Source organism: Mobula birostris, chromosome 12 (assembly GCF_030028105.1).
Source record: "Mobula birostris isolate sMobBir1 chromosome 12, sMobBir1.hap1, whole genome shotgun sequence".
In the NCBI taxonomy this organism is placed as follows: Eukaryota; Metazoa; Chordata; class Chondrichthyes; order Myliobatiformes; family Myliobatidae; genus Mobula; species Mobula birostris.
The window spans coordinates 5,771,699-5,784,698 of record NC_092381.1 but is presented as its reverse complement, the minus strand read 5'-3'; the positions used below and the strand labels follow the sequence as shown (position 1 = coordinate 5,784,698).

At 41.3% G+C, this 13,000-nt stretch overlaps 1 protein-coding gene across 2 annotated transcripts in view; it reads right to left on the bottom strand.

The window, feature by feature from the left end:
- Positions 1-13,000, bottom strand: part of syde2 (synapse defective 1, Rho GTPase, homolog 2 (C. elegans)) — a 140,101-nt gene that overhangs the window by 20,543 nt on the left and 106,558 nt on the right. Inside the window, exon 7 of one of the 2 annotated variants that reach the window (XR_011887961.1) lies at positions 3,882-3,900. The exons of the other annotated variant lie outside the window; for it this stretch is intronic. The gene's annotated coding sequence lies outside the window, so the exon portion shown is untranslated. Of the gene's footprint in view, positions 1-3,881; positions 3,901-13,000 lie in introns of those variants that run through there. 2 annotated transcript variants of the gene reach the window in all.

Genomic DNA, 13,000 nt, shown 5'->3' with positions numbered 1-13,000 from the left:
ATGAGAGTTTTTTTCAACAGTGGCTTTCTCTTTGCCGCTCTCCCATAAAGCAGTGACTGCTGAAACATCTGGGCATCTCCCATCCCGGCCACTGAAGCTTGTAACTCTTCCAGAGTTGTCATAGGTCTGTTGGTAACTTCCTTCACTAGTCCCCTTCTTGCAGCCACTCAATTTTGAGGATGGCCTACTCTAGGCAGATATACGGCTGTGCCATATTCTTTCCATTTCTTGATAATTGACTTAACTGTACTCCAATGGATAGTCATTGACAAAATTTTTCTTCTATTCATCTCCTGACTCGGGCTTTTCAATAACCTTTATGTGGAGTTGCTTAGAGTGCTCTTTTGTCTTCATGGTGTGGCTTTGCCAGGATACTAGCTCACCAGCAGTTGGACTTTCCAGATACAGGTTATTTTTACTACAATCAATTGAAACCTCTTAACTGCACACAGGTTTCCAAAACCAGATATTCCATTATGTTACTTCTAAAACCAATAGGCTACATCATTGATGATTTGGTGTGTCATATTAAGGGGGTGGGGGTGAATACTTATGCAATCAAGTATTTTGTTTTATATTTATAATTAATTTAGATCATTTTATAGAAGCCCGTTTTTACTATGACACAAAAGTTTTCTTTCCTGTTGATCAGTGACAAAAAAAGCCAAATTAAATCCACTATGATCCAATGTTGTAATACAATAAAACACGAAAACTTCTGGGGGTGGGGGGGGGGGGCGCGAACGCGAATAGTTTTTATAGCCACTGTAGGTTCCTGATTAGTCAGTGTCAAAGGTTGTACAGAGAAGACAAGAGAATGGGATTGAGAGAGATAATTCATCAGCCATGACAGAATAGCGGAGCAGACCGGATGGGCCAAATGGCCTAATTCTGCTCCTACATATGTTTTACGGTTATAGAAAAGACTTTAGCAACAAAGAAGGTTTCAAATCCCTGTTTTATTTCACATATTCATTTTTATAAATAGACATGAAAGGAACACAGTTTCGTGTCAGATTTATCCGTTTAATGCTTTTAAATGATTTCCTTTAAAAGGTGCTTAAAAAATTTTTGCCTTCAAATCAAAAAAGCCACTGTTATCTCTCAGACAGTCTATAATTCAACAATCACTGGCTTTGATTGCCAGTTTTATAGAAGTAACTTTATAACACAAAAAACATACTTTTCACTCGAAACTGGCAGACCCTGCTGCTCCTTCAAACACTTCCAATTTCAGTGAACAGGATTAAAAAAAATAATTAAGTATGTATTAAGCTAGCTTAAAGTTTTTTTTTGTACAAAGAGGTTACTGTATAATATTCTGTACGAAATGGAAGTCACCTATAGGACCTGCATACCAGCACATCTTTCATTCCAGAAAATCATCCCCGTCCATTTCAGATTATTGCTGGTATTCAAAGAACGCGAAAGAACAAAACCAGTGATAAGAATGTTTGAGCTGGGCCAGTGGAAAACATCAATAACGTGACATGCAGTGCATACTAGAAGGTCTGCAAATACACTTCAGGCCTCTCGATTTCAATGATGGCATAGCCTTAGCAGCAAAACTAAAGGCTCCTAAAGGTCTAGATCAAGTAGACATGGTGAGGATGTTTCCCATAGTGGGAGAGTCTAGGACTAGGGAGCACAGTCTTAGAATACAAGGCTATCTTTATAAACGAGATGAGGAGGAATTTCTTTAGCTAGAGTGTCGCTGAAATTGTGGAATTTGGTGCCACAGGTGGCTGTGGAGGCCAGCATTGGGTATATTTAAAGCAGAGGTTGATAGGCTCTCGATTAATAAGGGTATCAAATGTTACAGGAAGAAGGCAGGAGAAATGAGATTGAGGGGGAAAATAAATCAGCCATGATGGAATGGTGGAGCAGCCTCAATGCATCGAATAGCCTAACTTTGCTGCTGTCTTATGGTGTCAAATCTAAAGCTCTCTAGGTGCTAAAAGAGATACAAAGAATGAGGAAAATTAAAGTGGATAAATCCCCGGGACCTGACAGGGTGTTCCCTCGGACCTTGAAGGAGACTAGTGTTGAAATTGCAGGGGCCCTGGCAGAAATATTTAAAGTGTCGCTGTCTACAAGGTGAGGTGCCGGAGGATTGGAGAGTGGCTCATGTTGTTCCGTTGTTTAAAAAGGATCGAAAAGTAATCCAGGAAATTATAGGCCAGTAAATTTAATGTCGGTAGTAGGTAAGTTATTGGAGGGAGTACTAAGAGACAGAATCTACAAGCATTTGGATAGACAGGGACTTATTAGGGAGAGTCAACATGGCTTTGTGCGTGGTAGGTCACGTTTGACCAATCTATTGGAGTTTTTCGAGGAGGTTACCAGGAAAGTGGATGAAGGGAAAGCAGTGGATATTGTCTACATGGACTTCAGTAAGGCCTTTGACAAGGTCCCGCATGGGAGGTTAGTTAGGAAAATTCAGTCACTAGGTCTACATGGAGAGGTGGTAAATTGGATTAGACATTGGCTCAATGGAAGAAGCCAAAGAGTGGTAGTAGAGACTTGCTTCTCCGAGTGGAGGCCTGTGACTAGTGGTGTGCCACAGGGATCAGTGCTGGGTCCATTGTTATTTGTCATCTATATCAATGATCTGGATGATAATGTGGTAAATTGGATCAGCAAATTTGCTGATGATACAAAGATTGGAGGTGTAGCAGACAGTGAGGAAGGTTTTCAGAGCCTGCAGAGGGACTTGGACCAGCTGGAAAAATGGGCTGAAAAATGGCAGATGGAGTTTAATACAGACAAGTGTGAGGTATTGCACGTTGGAAGGACAAACCAAGGTAGAACATACAGGGTTAATGGTAAGGCACTGAGGAGTGCAGTGGAACAGAGGGATCTGGGAATACAGATACAAAATTCCCTAAAAGTGGCGTCACAGGTAGATAGGGTCGTAAAGAGAGCTTTTGGTACATTGGCCTTTATTAATCAAAGTATTGAGTATAAGAGCTGGAATGTTATGATGAGGTTGTATAAGGCATTGGTGAGGCCGAATCTGGAGTATTGTGTTCAGTTTTGGTCACCAAATTACAGGAAGGATATAAATAAGGTTGAAAGAGTGCAGAGAAGGTTTACAAGGATGTTGCCGGGACTTGAGAAACTCAGTTACAGAGAAAGGTTGAATAGGTTAGGACTTTATTCCCTGGAGCATAGAAGAATGAGGGGAGATTTGATAGAGGTATATAAAATTATGATGGGTATAGATAGGGTGAATGCAAGCAGGCTTTTTCCACTGAGGCAAGGGGAGAAAAAAACCAGAGGACATGGGTTAAGGGTGAGGGGGGAAAAGTTTAAAGGGAACATTGGGGGGGGGGGCACTTCTTCGCACAGAGAGTGGAGGGAGTATGGAATGAGCTGCCAGACGAGGTGGTAAATGCGGGTTCTTTTTTAACATTTAAGAATAAATTGGACAGATACATGGATGGGAGGTGTATGGAGGGATATGGTCCGTGTGCAGGTCAGTGGGACTAGGCAGAAAATGGCTCGGCACAGCCAGGAAGGGCCAAAAGGCCTGTTTCTGTGCTGTAGTTTTTCTATGGTTTCTAATGGGAAGCAAAGAAAGGGGGGCAATGCCAGGCTTATTGCAAAAGAATCCAATGGGATGTGAAAACTGTAATAAGAGGCAAAGAGAGTTATGAACTGCCAATGTTAATGGGAATCTAGAACTGTTCTATAGACATATACACTCACTGACCATTTTATTAGGTACAGGAGTGGAAGCCAGTGTGGTCTTCTGCTGTACCCCATCCACTTCAAAGATCAACGTGTTGTGCGTTCAGGGATGCTCTTCTGCACACCATTGTTGTAATGCTTGGTTATTTGAGTTACTGTTGCCTTCCTGTCTTCACCATTGTTTTGGGAGATTTTAACCAGGCCAGTCTGAAAAAATCACTAAGCAATTACCATCAACAGATCACTTGCAATACTAGAGGAAGCAACACAATGGACCATTGCTACACTACCATCAAGAATGCCTACCGTGCTATTCCACGCTCTAACTTCATAAAGTCTGATCACCTGGCTGTACTTCCAATCCCTGAGTATAGGCAGAGACTGAAGACTGCAGCACCAGTAGTGAGGACCAAGGTATTGACAAAGGAAGTACAGGAGCACCTACAGGACTGCTTTGAATCGGTGGACTGGGCTGTATTCAGGGATTCATCTTTAAACCTGGCTGAGTATGCTGCAGTTGTTACCGACTTCATTAAAACCTGTGTGGATGAGTGTGTGCTTACAAAGACTTACTGTACATTCCCAAACCAAAAGCTGTGGATGAAACAGGAGGTACGTTGTCTGCTGAAGGCTAGATCTGTGGCATTCAAGTCTGGCAACCCAGGTCTGTACCAGAAAACCACGTATGATTTGCGAAGGGCTATTTCAAAAGCGAAGAGACTATTACAAACCAGGTTGGAGGTGACATCATATGTACGACAACTCTGGCAGGGTTTGTAAGACATTACCTCCAACCAAGTGAAACCCAATAGCATGACAGGCAGCGATACTTCACTACCAGATGAACTTAATGCCTTCTATGCCCACTTTGAAAGGGAGAATACAACTACATCTGTGAAGATCCCTGCTGCATCTGATGACCCTGTGATCTCTGTCTCAGAGGCTGATGATAGGCTGTCTTTAAAGAGCGTGAACCTTCACAAGGTGGAAGGTCCCGATGGAGTACCTGGTAAGGCTTTGAAAACCTGTGCCAACCAACTGGTGAGAGTATGCAAGGATATTTTCAACTTCTCACTGCTATGGGCAGAAGTTCCCACTTGCATCAAAAAGGCAACAATTTTACCAGTGCCTAAGCAAAATAATATGAGCTGCCTTAATGACTCACATCTCACACCTACAGTGACGAAATGCTTTGAGAGGTTGGTCATGACTAGACTGAACTCCTGCCTCAGCAAGGACCTGGACCCATTGCAATTTGCCTATCGCCACAATAGCTCAATGGCTCTCCACACAGCTTAAGACCACCTGGACAACACAAACACCTACCTCAGGATGCTGTTCATTGACTATAGCTCAGCCTTTAATACCATCATTCCCACAATCCTGATTGAGAAGTTGCAGAACCTGGGCCTCTGTACCTCCCTCTGCAATTGGATCATCTCCTCCTTGCTGACTATTAGCACTGGTGCACCTCAGGGGTGTGTGCTTAGCCCACTGCTCTACTCTCTCAGGTAATGACAAGAGGGCATACAGGAGTGAGATGCCAACTAGTGGAGTGGTGCCGCAGAAACAACCTTGCACTCAACGTCAGTAAGACGAAAGAACTGATTGCCGACCTCCGGAAGGGTAAGACGAAAGAACACATACCAATTGTCATTGGGGGATCAGAAGTGGAGAAAGTGAGAAGTTTCAAGTTCCTGGGTGTCAAGATCTCTGAGGATTTAACCTGGTCCCAATATATCGATGTAGTTATAAAGAAGGCAAGACAGCAGCTCTAAGAGGGGTGATTGATAAGTTCGTGGCCTAAGGTAGAAGAAGCCAATTTTAGAAAACCTAGCACATTTATTTTTCAACATAGTCCCCTCCTACACTTAAGTCCAGCGGTCGTGCAGCATACGGATCTTGGACCTCCAGAAAGTGCCCACAGCAGGGGTGATTGATAAGTTTGTGGCCTAAGGTAGAAAGAGATGAGTTACACAGCTCTTGTTACATGCACATGCAGTTCAACTCTGAGTGATTATGCAGAAAGTTTGAGGTTACTAACTCACCTCCTTCTACCTTAGGCCACAAACTTATCAATCACCCCTCGTATTTCATTAGGAGTTTGAAGAGATTTGGCATGTTAACAAATGCACTCAAAAACTTCTATAGATGTACCATAGAGACTATTCTGACAGGTTGCATCACTGTCTGGTATGGGGGGGCTACTCCACAGGATCGAAAGAAGCTGCAGAGGGTTGTAAATTTAGTTTGCTCCATCTTGGGTACTAAACTACAAAGTACTCAGGACATCTTCAAGGAACAGTGTCTCAGAAAGGCAGCGTCCATTATTAAGGATCTCCAGCACCCAGGGCACGCCCTTTTCTCATTGTTACCATCAGGTAGGAGGTACATAAACCTGAAGGCACACACTCAGTGATTCAGGAACAGCTTCTTCCTCTCTGCCATCTGATTTCTAAATGGATATTGAACCCTTGGACACTATCTCACTTTTTCAAAAAAAAAAATAGTTTTTTTGCACAATTTTTAATCTATTCAATATATGTATACTGTAATTGATTTCCCTATTTAGTTATTATGTTTTTTTTTTCTTCTATATTATGTACTGCATTGAACTGCTGCTGCTGAGTTACAAATTTCACGTCACATGCTGGTGATAATAAACCTCGTTTTGATTCTGTCAGCTTGAACCAGTCTGGCCATTCCCCTCTGCTCTCTCTCATTAACAGGGCACTTTTGCCGACAGAGCAGCCACTCATTGGATGTTTTTCATTTTTCACTCCATTCATTGTCTGTAAATTCTGGAGACTGTTGTGAGTGGAAAAACCCCAGAAACTGATCAGCTATTTCCGACATACTCAAACCACCACGCCTGGCACCAAAAATCATTTCATGATCAAATTTGCATATCTATTTCTTCCCCAATCCGATGTTTGGTCTGAACAACAACTGAACCTCTTGTCCATGTCTGCATGCTTTTATGCTTTGAGTTGCTGCCACATGATTGACTGATTAGATATTTGCATTAACGAGGTGTACAGGTGTACCTAATAAAGTGGCCACTGAGTGTAACTATTAAACTACGCAGGGCAATTCCGGACAAACGTGGGAACCTGATATGGATGTTGAGGGTGCCGTCGACATACTGAATACATTGCATTTGTCTTCATCAGGAAAAGTGATTAGTGAATGAACAGATAGTTGAAACATTGCACTGTACAAAAATTAATGGCATAAAGATAAAGATAAGTTTTATTTGTTACCTGCACATCATAACATTCAGTGCATCAAATCAAATTAGTGAGGCTTGCCAGGACAGCCCACAAGTGTCACCACCATCCAATATCAACATAGCAGGGCCACAACTCACTTTTTCCCTAACTGTATATCTATGGAATGTGGGAGAAAACCAGAGCACCCAGAGGAAACCCACTAGTCACAGTGAGTACATACAAATTCCGTACAGACAGCGGCAGGAATCGAACATCAATCTTATAGCTGGTGATTGTAAAGTGTTGTGCTATCATGCCACACTTAGAAGTGTTCAAAATGTCATCATCCAGGATGTCCTTTTCTCATTAGTATGAGAAAGGAGAAGGTACAGGAACCTGAAAACTCAATATTTAAAGAATAGCATTTTCCCTTCCACCATCAAATTTCTGCATGCTCCATGAACTCATGAATACTACCTCAATATTGCCTTTATGCCCTATTTATTTTATTCTTCATTGTAACTTTTGATGTCTTGCACTGAACCGCTGCCAAAAAAGAACAAATTCCACAACACACAGCAATAAATCTCATTCTGACTTGGCACTGAAGTCACTGGGGCTGATAGACAAGATGGGATTTTGTGAGAAGATAGGAGGAGATAGTGGGGGCATTAATCATAATCTTTTAGTAGTGTGAGGGATCAAATATTATTCCTTTGTTCAAAAACAGGAGTAGGCTTTGAAAAGCTAAAAGATATGAGGTTGCTTTGGCAAGAAAGGTGAAAATAAATCCAAAGGATTTCTACAGTCATATTAATAGCAAAAGGATAGTGAGGGATAAAATTGGTCCCTTAGAGAATCAGAGTGGACAGCTATGTGTGGAGCCAAAAGAGATGGAGAAGATTTTGAACAATTCTTCTTTGGTATTCACTAAGGAGAAGGATATTGAATTGTGTAAGGTAAGGGAAACAAGTAGGGTAGTTATGGAAACTATGATGATTAAAGAAGAGGAAGTACTGGCGTTTTTAAGGAATATAAAAGTGGATAAGTCTCCGGGTCCTGACAGGATATTCCCTAGGACCTTGAGGGAAGTTAGTATGGAAATAGCAGGGGCGCTGACAGAAATATTTCGAGTGTCATTAGAAACGGGATGGTGCCGGAGGATTGGTGTATTGCACATGTTGTTCCATTGTTTAAAAAGGGTTCCAAGAGTAAACCTAGCAATTATCGGCTTGTGAGTTTGACGTCAGTGGTGGGTAAGTTGATGGAAAGTATTCTTGGAGATGGTACATATAATTATCTGGATAGACAGGGTCTGATTAGGAACAGTCAACATGGATTTGTGCGTGGAAGGTCATGTTTGACAAATCTTATTGAATTTTTTGAAGAGGTTACTAGTAAAGTTGACGAGAGTAAAGCGGTGGATGTTGTCTCTAAGGTTCCACACGGAAGGTTAGTTAGGAAGGTTCAATCGTTAGGTATTAATATTGAAGTAATGGATTCAGCAGTGGCTGGATGGGAGATGCCAGAGAGTAGTGGTGGATGACTGTTTGTCAGATTGGAGGCCGGTGACTAGTGGTGGATAACTGTTTGTCAGATTGGAGGCCGGTGACTAGTGGTGGATAACTGTTTGTCAGATTGGAGGCCGGTGACTAGTGGTGTGCCTCAGGGATCTGTACTGGGTCCAATGTTGTTTGTCATATATATTAATGATCTGGATGATAGGGTGGTAAATTGGATTAGTAAGTATGCAGATGATACTAAGATAGGTGGAGTTGTGGCTGATGAAGTAGGTTTTCAAAGCTTGCAGAGAGATTTAGGCCAGTTAGAAGAGTGGGCTGAAAGATGGCAGATGGAGTTTAATACTGAAAAATGTGAGGTGCTACATTTTGGTAGGACTAATCAAAATAGGACATACATGGTAAATAGCAGGGCATTGAAGAATGCTGTAGAACAAAGGGATCTAGGAATAATGGTGCATAGTTCTCTGAAGGTGGAATCTCATGTGGATAGGGTGGTGAAGAAAGCTTTTGGTATGCTGGCCTTTATAAGTCAGAGCATTGAGTATAGGAGTTGGGATGTAATGTTGAAATTGTATAAGGCATTGGTGAGGCCAAATTTGGAGTATTGTGTACAGTTCTGGTCACCGTATTATAGGAAAGATGTCAATAAAATTGAGAGAGTACAGAGGAGATTTACTAAAATGTTGCCTGGGTTTCACCTCCTAAGTTACAGAGAAAGGTGAACAAGTTAGGTCTTTATTCTTTGGAGCGTAGAAGGTTGGGGGGGGACTTGATAGAGGTATTTAAAATTAACAGGGGGATAGATAGAGTTGACGTGGATAGGCTTGTTCCATTGAGAGTGGGTGAGATTCAAACAAGAGGACATGAGTTGAGAGTTAAAGGGCAAAAGTTTAGGGGTAACATGAGGGGGAACTTCTTTACTCAGAGAGTGGTAGCTGTGTGGAACGAGCTTCCAGCAGAAGTGGTTGAGGCAGGTTCGATGTTGTCATTTAAAGTTAAATTGGGTAGCTATATGGACAGGAAAGAAATAGAAGGTTATGGGCTGAGTGCAGGTCCGTGGGACTAGGTGAGAGTAAGAGTTCGGCATGGACTAGAAGGGCCGAGATGACCTGTTTCCATGCTGTAATTGTTATATGGTTATATAGGTTTATGCATAACAACCACAGGCCTGTTCAACTTTGATGGGAAAGGGGGACTTTTAAAAACACTTATGCATAAAAAAGTTGGAGGACTTAAGAATCAGAATCAGTTTCACTGGCATATTAATGCAAAGTAATGCATAATAATGAAATATATATATTTTAACATTTTAAATAAAATTAGTGCAAAAAGAGCCAAAAAAGAGAGACAAAAAACCAGAGGTAGTGTCATGGGCTCACGGTCCATTCAGAAATCTGAACATAGAGGGAAGAAGCTGTTCCTGAAATGATGAGTGCCTCTCTTCAGGCTCCTGTATCTCCTCCTTGATGGTAGCAACGAGAAGAGGGCATTTCCTGGGTGGTAGGGGTCCTTAATGATGAATGCCACCTTTTTGAGGCATCACCTTTTGAAGGTGTCCTCAATGCTGGAGAGACTAGTACTGATGATAGAACTGGCTGAGTTTACAACTTTCTGCAGCTTTTCTCAATCCTGTGCTGTGGTCCCTCCATGCCAGACAGTCCCACACTTGTGGGCACCTGAACAGGATAGTGGTAACTTCACCATACCTTAGTGTGTCTGCGTGTCCTGCGAAACAAGAAACTACGCTGGTTTAAATACTGCTGTGCTGAACACCAGCTGTCCATCCAGTAGCTCCTCCCTTTTCTCTCTGTAGGAACTCAGAAGCTAGCAGTGTCCTTGCAGAAATCCCAAACAAACTGTGAGCAGTCTTCACCTCTCTCTCTCGCTCAATAACAAGTTGTTTGTGCTGTACAGCTGCACACTCTCTCTCCTTTTAAAAGTACAGTCCACAATGAATAACTCAGGATATCGTCACAAAGGTAAAAGGTTATCGTAGCAGTCCTGACGAAGGGTCTCGGCCTGAAATGTCGACTGTACCTCTTCCTAGAGATGCTGCCTGGCCTGCTGCGTTCACCAGCAACTTTGATGTGTGTTGCTTGAATTTCCAGCATCTGCAGAATTCCTGTTGTTTAGGTTATCGTAGAATCGGTGTTGTGTAATAGCCCAGATCTTATTGGGGGGGGGGGGGGGCTGGAAGATTGCAAATGTCACTCCACACTAAGGAAGGAAGGCAAAAGTATGAAATTTAGGCCAGTTAGCCTGACCTCAGTGGTTGGGAAAGTATTGGAATCTATTATTAAGGATGAGATTGAGAGGAACGGAGTCATCGACACTAAGGTTTTCTTTTCTCCCATTTTTTACGATGTTAAAACAGCCCAGGTCTTTTTTTTTTTCCAGTTTAGTCGATTAATTCTGTTTAGATTAGTTTTTTTTTGGAGGGGGGGGGTTATTTTTTGTTCCTCTTTCATGATTTTTGTTTAGATATTTTTCTTTGTTCTATATTATTCATTGGTATCCTATATCATTGGGAGTTTTATCATTTAAGTAGTATTTGGCTTTATAATCACATGTTAATTATAACAATGTATTCCCAATAACTTTGTACTGCTACTATGTCATGTTTATATCTTTATGAAACTAATAAAAAGATTGAAAAAGAAAGAAAGGATGAGGTTTCAAGGTACTTGGAGACTTGAAGAATAAAATAAGTCAAAGTCAGCATGGTTTCTGTGAAGGGAAATCTTGCCTGACAAATCTGTTAGAGTTCTTTGAGGAAGCAACAAGCAGGGTGGACAAAGGAGAGGCAGTGGATGTCATTTACTTGGATTATCAGAAGGCATTTGATAAGGCAGCTTAAGTTAAAATCCAATGGAGTTACAGAGAAGGTACTGGCATGGTTAAGAGAATGGCTGACAGTAGGAGGCAGCGGTGACTAGTGGTGTTCCTCAAGGGTCAGAATTTGGACTGTTACTTTTGACGTTGTTAGTCAATGATTTAGATAGTGGAATTGATGGCTTTGTGGCAAAGTTTGTGAAGTTTGTGGATGATATGAAGATAGGTGGGGGGGTTGGTAGTGCTGAGGGAGCAATGGGATTGCAGCAGGATAGCAAATTGGAAGAATGGGCAGTAAGATGAGATGGAATAATGCATTTTGGTAAAAGGAACAATAGAATCAGAATCAGAATCAGGTTTATTATCACTGACAGGTGACGAGAAATTTGTCAACTTAGCAGCAGCAGTTTAATGCAATACCTAATCTAGCAAACAGAAAAAAAATAATAATAAAGGTGATAATGCTGAGCATTTATAGGACATTAGTCAGGCCACTATTGTCAACAGTTTTGGGCCCCTCGTCTCAGAAAGGATGTGTTGTCATTGGAGAGAGTCCAGAGGAGGTTCATGAAGATGATTTCGGAAATGAGGGGTTAACATATAAGGAGCGTATGGCAGCTTTGGGCCTGTTCTCACTGGAATTTAGAAGAATGTGGGGGCGAGTCTCATTGAAACTTACCGAATGTTGAAAGGACTAGATAGGGTGGATGTGAAGAGGATGTTTCCTGTGGTGGGGGTATCCAGAATTAGAGAGCACCGCCTCTAGTTGAACACAAGTTCAAGTCGCTGCATTTTAAGAACAATCAGCTCTGGTGAAACTTGCAGTGGAGCATTTCCATGCTTCTAATATTTGACCGCAAAATGTCTTCAAGTTAAAGAAAAAATACCCTGAGACACAATCTAATTACCAGATTTAGAGGGGGCATTACTGCCAGCTATGGTGCACTTAACATTTTACAGAATTGCTCTAAGTTTAAAGACCCTTTATTTTCAAAGTATGTATACTATAGAGAAACAACTTCTTCTTCTTCAAGGGAGACATAAAACAAATAGAATCCACAAAAACCCTGCCATACATCCAATGTGAGAAAAAGAAAGAAAAAAATTCTGCAAATAAGTAAAAAAAAAAATCCAGAGCATAAACTGCAGAACCCAAAGACAAGTCCACAGCCTCAGAGCCAGTTCAGTGCTGCAAGCCACAGGTGCGGAGCCAGGTTCAGCGCTGAACTGAGCAAAGCCTCACAGAATATGGTCATATGAAATCAAGGAGTTAAATTCGTACTTCCATCATCTTTCACCTCTCTCAGCAAGTGAACATTGACAGAACTTCTTAGCAATGCTTATCATAAGACATATACTGTATAGTCAGATGTTAGTAAACTACTCAGTGTTTTGACAATAACATATGATAAAACTTTAATCACTGCAAGTTCATTTGATAGTGGTCTTGGAAACTAGCCATCTGACAAGTCTTTAGTCGAAAACACAATGGAACTGCTTGAATCATTAGCCCAGTTTCAAAACCAAATTTAACAAGATTTAAGGTTGTTTAATGTTATTTCCAGTACACAATTTCTAAGAATTGTTACTCCAGATCCACTGCATCACAAATAAAAATACAAGATAAAGTACACAATAAAAAATACCATAAATATAAATACATATGATAGCAAATATAGATAGATTGTAGTGATGCTACACACAGGAGTGTCTGCACAAAAGGTGATTGACAGGAAATGA